Source organism: Dipodomys ordii, unplaced genomic scaffold (genome assembly GCF_000151885.1).
Source record: "Dipodomys ordii isolate 6190 unplaced genomic scaffold, Dord_2.0 Scaffold76, whole genome shotgun sequence".
Taxonomy (NCBI): Eukaryota; Metazoa; Chordata; class Mammalia; order Rodentia; family Heteromyidae; genus Dipodomys; species Dipodomys ordii.
The window spans coordinates 7,356,371-7,362,351 of record NW_012267292.1 but is presented as its reverse complement, the minus strand read 5'-3'; the positions used below and the strand labels follow the sequence as shown (position 1 = coordinate 7,362,351).

General features: G+C 41.0%; 1 pseudogene; it reads right to left on the bottom strand.

Annotated features, from left to right (window-relative positions):
* Window positions 1–1,840: 1,840 nt before the first annotated feature.
* Window positions 1,841–2,903, bottom strand: LOC105991709 (annotated as a pseudogene).
* Window positions 2,904–5,981: the final 3,078 nt, after the last annotated feature.

The following is a 5,981-nucleotide window of genomic DNA, read 5'->3' as shown; positions in this document are numbered from 1 at the left end:
TTTTCCTTGCTCCAAATAAAAAGATGGTAAAGCACAGGCAGCTGTGGTTAAAAGAGCAGAGACTCTCCCACCCCAGCAAGAACTTTTTCATTGATGCCTCCTTAAATCACTTCCCTGATAACCTAACACAGCATATGAGCCCCATTCCTACTGGGGAGAGGAGGGACAGCACCATTCCTTGTGTTAAGGCTTAAAATATGGGCCTACCAACCCAGTATACCTGCTTAACACTGGGTAGAGGGCTATGCACCCCTATGTGCAAAAGTAAATTGCCTTGGCCCAATCTCTGTCTCTTGTGTGTCTTTTTTTTTTTTTTGGAACACCAGAGAGTTAATTTCTTGAGGGTCTCATTTCCACCCTGAGCGTTGCATGCTTCCAACAACTGGGGGCTCCTCCAGCATCCTCAATCTATCTGGGAAATGGGAACCCCAGCTCCTTCTCCAGGGAGATGCATCCTGCTGCCCAGCTGCAGTAGCCCCAGGGCTAGAGCAGCCACTATTGACTTCCCAGATCAGCTAACAAACCCAAACTCTTGGGTTAGCCATTGTGGATAAAAGAGCTCTAAAAGCCAGGTGCCAGTGGCCCTGAGAGCAGAGAATCATGGAGCAAAGCCAGCTGGTGATTACAAAGCCCTGCCCTTCTGGGTCAGGGGCTGCTGCAGTTGCTCATGGATCTGCAGGCTCTTGGCTGCCTGGATGCTGTGGCTGCTGCTGCCCACCAGCTTCAGCATAGTGTCTGAGGGGAGCACCGGACTGGAGCTGTCCAGTTGTCCCATTGGCTCTGCTGGCCCATGATAGTCAACATGTAACAGCACTCACCCAGGGAGCCTGGGGCTGCCCTGACATCCATAGTGAAGGATGACGGAGCAGCGAACCTGGCTATGGGAACCTACAGGCAAAGCCCCTTTAAGAATCTGTGATGTTTTTCCCATTAACATTCCTCTCTGGTTTTATGTACTTGGTCTGTGCTGTGGGATGTAGCATAAATTATCTGCCTTCAGCAAAACGAACAGATGAAATGCACAGCTGCCTGACAGCGCTTGTTAAGGCCATTAGCTGCTGTGAGCACACACTACTGGAGATTGTCTGACTTTCTCCTGTCTCAAGAAAAGTCCTTAAGTGACTCCAAATGCAGGAGTTAGCTTACCTAGTATGCCAAACAAGCCCTGTTTTTTAGCATCATGCTTGGGAGTTAACTGATTAATAAAAACAATCCTGAGACTTTTTTGTAGGAGTGTATGTTGGTACCAGGACTTGAACTCAGGGCTTAAGCACTTTCCTTTAGATTTTTTGCTAAAGGCTGGTACTTTACTACTTGAGCCACAGCTCTACCTCCGTGCAATATTTATTTTTAAAGAAAGTATCACCACAAATGAATGCATTTTAGAATTACAAAAAGCCAGCACCATGATAGGATGAAACAATATTTTTAGCAAAATTCTTCCAACAGGGCCTAAGAAGATGATCAATATACATTCTTTCTTATATTTGAGAGTAGTGTGTTTGTCTGTGTGTGTATGTGTGCACACGTGCATGTACGCGTGCCTGTGCACACTTTATACTAGACCTTGAACACAGAGCCTGGGTACTGTCCCTTACATAGTTTTCACTCAAGCCTGGCACTTTACACTTGAGCCACAGCTCCATTTCTCATTTTTTGCTAGTTATTTGCAGATAAGGGTCTCACAAGTTTCCTGCCTGGGCTGGCTTTGAACTATAATCCTCAGAACTCAGTCTCCTAATTATCTGGGATTACTGGTGTGAGCTCCTGGTGCCTAGATTGAGTAGTACTGTTTTATTAACACATTACAAAAACACCACAGCCCAACCCCTTAGTGCATCTAGGTACTGAACATGTTGATTTGGTCTTCCCTGCTGCCATCATGTCTGCCTTCTACAAAATGGGTGATCCTTTTATTTTCCTGCATGAAGAAGATACTTTGAAAGGCCACAGGAAGTCATTGGCTTCTTTGAAGTGTTTCCAAGAGTATAGATCTCATGAATCAGATCTTTCATGCAAATACATTATTTACCAAGAGATCAAGCAAGCAAAGTGGTATCTGTCAAGGCAATTCACTTCTTATTGATTTTGCCATAACCACACATATAGATAAGTTCATTACCAACTTCAGGTTTGGGCACTTCCACCCAATATATGCTTGCAGAATCCTGGATAAGTTCATTGAAGCCTTGTTGACTTCATAACAGTGCCAGTAAAGAGCTAGTGAAAGCCATGAATTTACAGCACATTTTCTGGTCCCCTCCATGGATATATCTCACCATGATGACAAATGACCATTTGGGTTCTACAGGTACATAGAAGTTACCAGCCTTTCAAATCTCAGGGTTGTATATCTGGAGAGAGAAAGAAAGACAGACAGACAGACAGACATCCCTGGTGCTAATGCCTAGATTTGATTTTTGCCAGTCCAGGGCCTTGAATTCAGGGCCTGGGTACTGTTCCTGAGCCTCTTCAGGCTCAAGGCTAATGCTCTATTCCTTGAGCCACAAAGTCACTTCCAGCTTTTTCTACGTAGTTTATTGGAGATAAGAGTCTCACAGATTTTTCTACCTGGGCTGGCCTTGAACTGTGATTCTCAGATCTCAGAGCCTCCTAAGAAGCGAGGATTACAGACATGAGCCACAGGCATGGGGGGGGGGGCGTAGATTTTTCATAGATAACCTTTTTGTCTTTCAAATCATCTTTGAGGCAAAATTATTTCTCACTTGTTTGATCTTTACTTTTTCAGCTCTGCAAAACACTTTGTTTTCTCTTCAGTATTGGTAATTGAATTCAGGGCTTCCAGTTTGTTAGGCAGGCTTGTTTTCTGATAAGGTCTCCACAGTGACCATGGACCACAATCCTCCTATCTTTACCTCCAGAGTTGCTGAGATTACAGGCATGTGATACCCTTCACCTTTTCTTAGAAGTTTTCAGGACAACAGGGCCTTCTTTTACTTCTTTCAGAACCCTCCATAATTCCAATTGGAAAAGAAGATCAATATACTTCTAAAATACACATACAAAGAGGTAGTTTATTTAGATAAAATCATTCTTCAGATTTCAGTTTTCCTGCATTCTTTGCTTGCTCTATTTGAAATAGCCTGCCAAACCCCTCCTCCCCACCCCTCTTATCTTCCATGCCTCCTGGAAGAGCTTTTCATCCCTGCCCAACCACATACAGACCCTACTACCCCCACCTCCTTACCCTCACCTCCCTCCCACTTTCCAACTCAGGAAGTTTTCATTCTAGCTTGAGAAGAAATATGAATATCCAGGGCTGGGAAGGTGGCTCAGTGGTAGAGTGCTTGCCTTGCATGCACCAGGCTCTGGGTTCAATTCCTCAGCACCACACAAGCAGAAAAGGCCGGAAGTGGTGCCATGGCTCAAGTGGTAGAGCATTAGCCTTGAGCTGAAGAGCTCAGAGACAGCCCAGGTCCCATGACAAACAGAAAAAAAAAGAAAGAGAGAGACAGAGACAGAGAGAGAGAGCGAGGGAAAGAAAGAAAGAAAGAGAAAGAAAGAAAGAAAGAAAGAAAGAAAGAAAGAAAGAAAGAAAGAAAGAAAGAAAGAAAGAAAGAAAGAAAGAAGGAAGGAAGGAAGGAAGGAAAGATAGATGACTATCTATCTAGCTGGATGTCTCACTCCTATAATCCTAGCTACTCAGGTGGCTGAGATCTGAGGATCACTGTTCAAAGCCAACCTGGGCAGAAAAAGACTATGAGACTCTTATCTTTAATTAACCAATAAAAAGCCAGAAGTGGAGCTGTGGCTCGAATGGTGGAGCACTAGCCTTGAACAAAAAGCTAAGGGAGAGAATAAGACCCTGAGTCCAAGCCCCAATACAGGCAAAAACAAAACAAACAAAAAGCCAACAGGAAAATCTGTTCATTGCCTTTTGGTCTTTTTATAGCTTCTACTAGGCTATTTTCTATCTAAACTTTGAATTCATTTCTTTTGCATTTCACACAGTGCCTAACCCAAAACGTTCGGGGTCAAAGGAGTGAGGCTGATGAATGCATTCATAGTTTATGTGACTCAGTTTCCTTGTACATCAAATGAGTATATCCATCCTGCTTAAGTGGAGTTTATCATGCTATCAGATCAGATAATAAATACAAAAGTTTTCTGACAACGAAGATGTATTGCTCATTCATAGTTCCAAACATTGAAAAGTCCAAAATCAAGGCACCAGCAAATCTGGTGTCTGGTGAGGGCTCTCTGCTACATGGAAGATGCCTTCCTCTGCCTTCGTATAAGGCAGGACAAAAAAGCTTCATCAAGCCTCTATAATAAGAGCACTAATCTTATTCATAAGGACAAAACCTCCTGACCTAAATATCTCCCCAAGGCCTCCCCTCTTAACATCATTGCATTGGAAATTAGGGTTCAGTGTATGCACTGGGGGGAGGGGACACAGCCATGAGACCACAGTGTGTTGTGCATAGTTCATAGCCAGCAATTAAACATTATTTTACCAAGAGCCTTAAAGTTGTCCTTTTATTTTTCTTATTTTCTAATTATACTTTCAATTAACATTCCTAAGGTAAAAGTTGTTTTACAGTATTTTAAAGCAGCTTTACAGTTTTGTAGTATTTTAAAGAGCAACGGTGTTTAAATAGCATTTACAAAAAATAAAGTGTGAAGTAAAATCAACATGCAACAAAAAGCATGACAAAGCAAATTACTCCACAAAATACTACACAGCCGTTTCTAAACCACAAAAATTATTTTACGGCCATGCAATAATAAACATGAGGAACATTTAAATATAGGATTCAGATTAAGACATTTAGTGTCAAAATTATGCATCTAGTTTAACAGCATATGAAAAGGAAATATCTACTTACAAAAAATCAGATTGAAGCACGACAAAGTACTAACAATCATTGCTAAGGAAGAAGAAAATAATGAACATCTTTTATTTCTTTTTAAATTTTTTTGTGTTTTCCAAACATTGCATATTACTTTGAAAAATAAAAAATATGTTTATTACTTTGTACTTTCCATAATATTATATATAACTTTTAAAATAAGAAAGATACACTTTGATCTGCATTTAAAATCCATATAAATGTAAGTTGTATCACTTCATTATTGTATGCCATTTATTTTCTTAAATAAAAATGATTAAATTAGTCTATCTTGTATTTCAAAGCAGTCCTTTTTAGACAACCAAGAAACTATTTAAGCCAGATTTCTTCTGCCTGTAGGAAAAAGTAACCTCGCTGGGCACCAGTGGCTCATGTCTGTAATCCTAGCTACTCAGGAAGCTGAGATCTGAGGATCTTGGTTCAAAGGCAGCTTGGTCAGGTATGTCTATGAGACTCCTATCTCCAATTAACCACCAAAAAGGTGGAAGTGGAGCTGTCGCTCGAGTGGTAGAGCTAAGGTCTTGAGCATAAAGGCTCAGGGACAAGCCCCAGGACTGTCACAAAAAAAAAGTAACCTCAATAATTTCAAAACCAGTTAATAGAAAGGCATTCCTCTCTCTTTAAGCTGGCTGGACCCACTGTGAGGGACTATCATCTAGCTCTGTAGGTGAGACATAAACGCTAATTTTTTTAGAACTATTTTAGAAGCAACCACTACCTCTCACTTTTGCTTCTAAGCCCTATTCTTCTCAAATAAAGATCTTTTGAAGGATTTATATTTGCCCAAGTGTTCAACAGGCTTAAACATTTTCTTAGATCCTCATTAAATGTTAAGGTTAACAAGTTTTTCTAGGGTAGTTCACTATACTAAATGTTTTTATACTGCAAAAAACTTTAAAAAGAACAGGAAGAAAATTGAATATCTATTATTTGTTTTAAAAAAAATCTCATTCTAGGCTGGGAATGTGGCTCAGTGATAGAGTGCTTGCCTAGCATGCATGAAGCCCTGGGTTCGATTCCTCAGTACCACATACACAGAAAAAGCTGGAAGTGATGCTGTGGCTCAAGTGATAGAGTGCGTGTCTTGGGAAAAAGAAGCTCAGAGAC